Here is a 7,564-nt window from a genome sequence, read left to right as displayed (position 1 = left end):
TTGCGAACATTGTCTTCAACCCATTGTCGTATATATTCATATACTTATTGGTGCTCGAAATCTCAATCTTTATCAGATATAGTCTCGGGTTTTTGAGCTGCAAAAACTGGTAGATGCATTTTCTTCACGAACAACAAGCTTTCGTTTTGCTTCTCCATACATTATAATTGCTCTCATTTAAACATACCATCGTGCTCATATTAGCCTCCATTCTGCAAAAACCCGAATAAATAACCAAGTCTCTGAATGTACAAAATTCAACCTTTTGTTTTTTTCCTTGTAATTATAGATTTTATTTTTACGCAAGGAAAATTCAATTTTAAATTTTAGTATGACAGTAATCAAAGGCGTAATAAAGATTTGAACTTTTGTGGGATCGGAATGCCATGGAACTCAATGACCATTTGAGATATCAAGGTTCAAAATTTAATATTTATACTTATCTAATAGATTTCTTAACACATATATGAAGTTTATCAAATTAACTATGTCCGACTTCACCCTTAGCTTCCAATATGCATCCTCCCCAGGATTAAGAAAAAAAAAGGAGAAATTTATATTTTTAGTCACTCCTAAAAAATAGCCGACAAATATATATTTTTATGCATATGTGTATTATGTACATATAATATACATATTTTATATACTTTTTTGCTAGAAAATGTAATTAATTTCGGCCGACCAGCCAATATTATATTATGCTCTTAAATAAACAATAAAGAAAGGCATAGCGCAAGAAGAGCAATTGAAAAAAAACAAACTAGAGCAAACGGTACTTCCGGGTTACGCATGAAAACTAGATGGCTGTCTTTTTCTTGTCACCTAACGTAGCGCATATATAAAGAACAGTCTTTTTTCCAACATAAAACGTCAACTACGTACTTGTCCTAGGTTGTCCTTAATTCCTCTCATCAACATATAAACTTTATATGGTTTTTATATGTTAGACTCAAACGAGGAAAAAAGTGAGAGAACATTTACAAGAAAAGAAGAACATGGATAAACTAAATTTTGTTCTTCTTTTGCTATTTTCTTGCTTGGTGAAGGTACATGGAGAGGATCCATACTTATTTTCCATTGGAATGTCACTTATGGAACTATTTCTCCCTTGGCGTGCCTCAGCAAGTCATTTTAATCAACGGTCAATTCCCCGGACCTAAAATTAATTGCACATCCAATAATAATATAGTTGTCAATGTATTCAACCAATTGGACGAGCCATTCCTGCTCACATGGAACGGAATCCAACAGAGGAAGAACTCGTGGCAAGAAAGCACCTTAGGCACAAATTGTCCAATCCCCCGGGACAAAATTTCACATACCATTTCCAAGTCAAGGACCAAATTGGAATCTATTATTATTAGCCCACCACTGCGTTACATCGCGCGGCTGGTGGCTATGGTCCTATAAGTATCCATAGTCGCTTGTTAATTCCCGTCCCATTTGATTCCCCTGAGGAAGAATTCTCTGTTTTTGTTAGTGATTGGTATACTAAAAGTCACAAAATATTGAGAAGTATTTTAGATGAAGGACGTTCGCTAGGAAGGCCAGAAGGAATTATTATTAACGGTAAAAATGGCAAAGGAGATGGAAAGGACGAGCCTATGTTATCTATGGTCTCAGGAGAGACATATAGGTATAGGTTTTGCAATGTTGGGATAAAGGATTCTATTAATGTTAGATTCCAAGGCCATACAATGAAATTGGTAGAAATGGAAGGATCTCATACAGTTCAAAACATGTATGAATCATTGGATATTCACTTGGGACAATGTTTTTCCGTTTTTTTTTTTAAAAAAAGATTCATCTCAAACTCAAATAATTCTTATCATTTTATTTTCTAAACTGGACCATATTTTTAAAAAATTATGCTATGCATTTAAACTCAAACTAACTGCACTCGATTCAGATATTAATCATAAGTATAAAATATAAATATATAAGTTATTTGATTATCATGTTCCGAATATATTGAATTCTATTATAATTAATTTTGTATTAGATGCAGTTAAATTTTTGTTCTTTTTTAGCTATAAGATAAAATTTCATTTTTAATTTTCATCATTAAGATTACCAACATTAGAAATTTATTTTGTATTTTTAAAATTTATTTAATCATAGAAAAAAATTTCTTAATTTCTTGATCACATTATTTTTAAATATTGTAATAATATTTTTACCGTCATTTTAATTCTTTACGTAATATTTTCAAAAAACAATCTCATCTCAAACTCAAATAATTCTTATCATTTTATTTTCTAAACTGGACCTCATTTTCAAATAATTATGCTATGCATTCATACTCAAACTAACTCCACTCGATTTAGATATTACTCACAGAAAGATATTTTCTTAATTGTTTGAGCATATTATATCTAAATGTTATAGTAATATTTTTCACTGTCATTTTACTTCTTTACATGCTAGAGTGAGACTAGCCAGTTAGGAATTAGTCTTAGGATGCTATTGATCAACTACTGATGATGAGCTTTATCTTCTGTGTATTAATACCTTACATATTTTCGTATTTCCTATATCTCTTATATTGCTGTTACTTTGTTTTTATGGTATTTATGTTATGTTATGGATTTTATGGTATTTTATGTTGTTTTATTATGAGTCTATTGATAGTACTAATATAGTGTCTCTTGTTGCCTCTTTGAGCCGAGGGTCTCCTGGAAACAGCCTCTCTGCCCCTCGGGGTAGAGGTAAGGTCTGCGTACATATTACCCTCCCCAGACCCCACTTGTGAGATTACACTGGGTTGTTGTTGTTGTTGTTGTTACGGCAGATCAAGAACCCAAGGACTATTTCCTCGTGGCTTCGTCGCGCTTTACTAAGGAGCCCCATGTTTCCACTACCACCATCCGTTATACCAATGGTAATGTCGAATTGTCTGATCATCTCATATAAAAGCTTAAAATGTTAGAGAGAACACACACTGCTAAAAACACGTGAATTTTTCCATGGAATTTTTTAGAAAATCCGTCGAAATATTTTCCAATGGATAGCCACGAGGAATCCCAAATTACCCACTACTTTCTAACAAGGACGTTGGTGGGAAATCCAAAGTTTTCTAGTTGTGACATTGCCAATACTTAATTATATTATGTCTCAATATGTCCATTTAGGTGTACACTCAATTCTTTTCCGTGAGTCTAACACGTCAAAATATTTTTTGCTTTTGGATGACAGTGAAATCGTGAATTTAGGATGTTGTATACCTGCTCTAATACAATGTTGAAAATGTGTGACAACCACATCTAAAATAACATAATTTTAATTACTTAATTATACTATGTTTCAACAGGTAAATGTCCTGCTTCGCCCGAATTGCCAAAGGCCCCAGAAGGATGGGAATGGTCTCTAAACCAATTCTGATCATTCCGTCGGAATTTGACAGCAAGTGCAGCTAGGCCTAATCCACAAGGAAGTTACCATTATGGCCAAATCAACATCACGCGTACGATCAGGTTGGTGAGCACGGTCGGGGATGTCGATGGAAAACGTCGATACACCATCAACGACACCTCACATGTGGTTTTTCTTCTTCTATTCCTACTCTATGGTGTGATAATTTAAGTGCTACGTATTTGACAGCTAATCCCTGATAGGACCAAACCTATTGTTGTATGTGAAAGTAGACAAAACAAAAGAAAGAAAAATAAAAAAGAGATGAAAATATGATGTAAGCGCTTACATCGACATTCTTGTGATGTAAGCGCTTACCTCAGCATTCTTATGATGTAAGCGCTTACATCGGCATTCTTATGATGTAAGCGCTTACATCGGCATTCTTATGATGTAATCGCTTACCTCGGCAGGACATTCAAATGCCTATAAATAGGGGTCTATATTTTCATTTGTAGAACATCCCAAAACTTCTTCTTTCTCTTTTCAATTAATAAAGAGCTATTCTTTGTGTGGCCGTGGAGTAGGCAAAAAATTGCCGAACCGCGTAAATCTTGTCTTGTGCAATTTATTGTTTCTCTCCTAAATATCCTTTTCCTTCTATTATCTTGACACGCTTCTTCTACAATTGGTATCAGAGCACAGACAGTGTAATTCTGATAGAAAAGTACAGTATTGGTGCAGGTACTATTCACAAGAATAGTGCGACACTATTGATCATCGTTACTATTCACAAACACTATTCACATAAATTGTTTTTGTGAAAAATGGCATTGGAAGAAGGGAAGGTTAAGATTGACAAGTTCAATGGCAAAGATTTTGGATTCTGGAAAATGCAAATAGAGGACTATTTGTACCAGAAAAAATTACACTTACCTCTGACTGAGGTAAAATCGGAGACTATGTCCAAACCGGATTGGGATCTATTAGATCACCAAGCTCTTAGTATGATTCGTTTGACGCTAACACGAAATGTGGCGTTTAACATCATTAACGAGAAGACCACTGCAAGCCTGATAAAGGCGTTATCAAATATGTACGAGAAGCCATCTGCTTCAAATAAAGTCTATTTGATGTGTCGATTGTTCAACTTAAAAATGACAGAAGGTGGATCGGTCACGGAACATATCAATGAGTTTAATACAATATTAACTCAGTTGAGTTCTGTTAATATAACAATTGATGACGAAATCAGGGCAATGATTCTACTATCATCTCTACTGGAGAGTTGGTCTGCAACAGTAACTGCAGTTAGCAGTTCATTAGGAAGTACCAAACTCAAATTGAGTGATATTAGAGACTTGGTTCTAAGCGAAGATATTCGTCGAAGAGGATCAAGTGATTCCCCAGGATCTGCTTTTAATATCAAAAGCAGGGGGAGAATCAACCAAAGAGGACAGAGTTACGGTCGTGGCAGATCAAAGTCAAGGAGAAGAGGACAATCCAAAAATCGCAAGGACATTACTTGTTGGAATTGCGATAAAAAGGGTCACTACAGTAGTCAATGTAGAGAACCAAAGAAGAAGAAGGAAGAAAATTCAGCAAATGTAATTGCTGAACAAGTCGGTGATGCACTAATTTGTTGTGCAGACAGTCCAGTCAAATCTTGGATTTTGGACTCAAGTGCATCCTTTCACTCTACATCATACAAAGAATTATTGTTGGAAAATTTGGGAAAGTTTATCTAGCAGACGGCGAACCTCTCGACATTGCCGGAAAAGGTGAAGTTCATATAAAGACTTCACAAGGCATGCTATGGAAATTGCAAAATGTACGACATGTTCCTGGCCTCAAGAAAAATCTGATATCTATGGGTCGGATTGACGATGAAGGATATACAACAACATTCGGCAACGGATCGTGGAAGATAACCAAAGGGAATTTGGTTATAGCACGAGGCTTTAAAAGGGAAACACTGTGTGCAACTGCAATAGAAAGAGATACTATAGCAACAGTTGATCATGGTCGTGATACAACATTGTGGCACCGGAGGCTCGGGCATATGAGTGAGAAGGGAATGAAGCTTTTGGCATCCAAAAAGAAGTTGTCAAACCTAAAACATGTTGAATTAGGTTTGTGCGAAGATTACATTTACGGGAAACAAAAGAGAGTTAGTTTCTCAAAGGTGGGAAGGACGCCAAAGAAACAGAAGCTGGAACTAGTGCATACAGATGTGTGGGGACCAGCTCCTGTAACTTCTCTAGGAGGCTCACGCTATTATGTCACCTTCATTGATTATTCCACAAGAAAGGTATGGGTTTATTTTCTGAAAAATAAATCTGATGTGTTTGTTACCTTTAAAAGATGGAAAGCTGAAGTTGAAAATCAGACAAGTCTAAAGTTAAAATGTTTAAAGTCTGACAATGGAGGAGAGTATGATATCCAAGAGTTCAAAGCATTTTGCTCAGAGAATGGGATCAGAATGATCAAGACAGTTCCTAGAACACCAGAACAAAATGGTGTTGCTGAGAGGATGAACAGAACCCTAAATGAACGAGCCAGAAGTATGAGAATAAATTCTGGATTGCCGAAGTATTTTTGGGCTAAGGCTGTTAACACGACAGCTTACCTCATAAATAGGGGACCCTCTATACCGCTGAATTTTGAAATTCCTGAGGAGGTATGGACAGGAAAGGAGGTAACTCTCTCACATCTGGAAATTTTTGGTTGTGTTGCTTATGTGCATGTAAACTCTAATGATAGAGATAAGCTTGATCCTAAAGCAAAGAAATGTTTCTTTATTGGCTATGGTGATGATAATTTTGGTTATAGGTTTTGGGATGATGAGAATAGAAAGATCCTAAGACACAGGAATGTCACATTTAATGAAAATATGATGTACAAGGACAAGCTTGAAGTAGAACCAACCAACACCAGCAAACAGACAATGTCTGAAACAGTTGAGTTAGAAGAAATCTCAAAAAATGAAGTGGCTAGAGGGATTACAACTGATTCTGAAATTGAAGATGAAGAACCAGAAGCCGAATTTGAAGAAGAACTAGAAGCCGAACCTGAATCAGAACCAGAACCGGAACCGGAGATAGAATCAAATGCAGAACCAAATTTGGAATCAGGACCTGAATCAAATTCGGGTTCTGTTACTCATGAACCTACATTGAGGAGATCTAAAAGAGTCATGAATGCTCTAGATAGGTTAACTCTCTCTCTTCACTATTTACTTCTTACTGATACTGGAGAACCAGAGCATTTTGTTGAAGCAATGCAGGTGATAGACTCTGATAAGTGGAAGCTAGTCATGAAAGAAGAGATGAATTCTCTTCAAAAGAATAAAACATGGATACTTACGGAGTTACCAAAAGGAAAGAAGGCATTGCAGAACAAGTGGGTGTACAAAGTCAAGGAAGAGCATGATGTTAAGAAGAGATACAAAGCATGATTAGTAGTAAAAGGCTTTCAGCAGAAGGAAGGAATTGACTACACCGATATCTTCTCTCCTGTAGTCAAATTAACTACTATCAGGTTGGTGCTAAGTATTGTAGCTGCAGAAAATTTGCATTTGGAGCAGCTAGATGTTAAAACTGCTTTCTTGCATGGTGACCTTGAAGAAGACATCTACATGAAGCAACCTGAAGGTTTTCAAGTTTCTGGTAAAGAAAACCTTGTGTATAAGTTGAAAAAGAGTTTGTATGGTTGAAACAAGCTCCCCGACAATGGTACAAGAAATTTGATGGATTCATGCATAAAAATGGTTTCACACGATGTGAGATGGACCATTGCTGTTATATCAAAAATCTTGATGAATCCTACATCATTTTATTGTTGTACGTTGATGATATGCTAATTGCAGGATTTAGCATAAATGAGATCAACTTGGTTAAACAACAACTGACGGAGGAGTTTGAAATGAAAGACTTAGGACCAGCTAAGCAAATTCTTGGGATGAGGATTAGTAGAAACAGGTCGGAAGGAACCTTAAAGTTGTCTCAAGAAAAGTACATACAGAAGGTACTAAGCAGTTTCAGTCTTCATGATGCAAAGGCCAGTAGCACTCCACTTGGAAGCCATCTAAATCTGTCAAAGGACCAATCACCTAAGACAGATAAAGAAAGGAAGTACATGTCCAAAGTTCCGTATGCTTCAGCAGTAGGAAGTTTGATGTATGCTATGGTTTGTACTAGACCTGACATAGCCC

General features: G+C 36.1%; 1 pseudogene; it reads left to right on the top strand.

Annotated features, from left to right (window-relative positions):
- The first annotated feature begins 883 nt into the window (after positions 1-883).
- Positions 884-1,903, top strand: LOC107811715 (L-ascorbate oxidase homolog; annotated as a pseudogene).
- Positions 1,904-7,564: the final 5,661 nt, after the last annotated feature.

Source organism: Nicotiana tabacum, chromosome 11 (genome assembly GCF_000715075.1).
Source record: "Nicotiana tabacum cultivar K326 chromosome 11, ASM71507v2, whole genome shotgun sequence".
Taxonomy (NCBI): domain Eukaryota; kingdom Viridiplantae; phylum Streptophyta; class Magnoliopsida; order Solanales; family Solanaceae; genus Nicotiana; species Nicotiana tabacum.
This window is presented reverse-complemented; position numbering and strand designations above follow the sequence as displayed.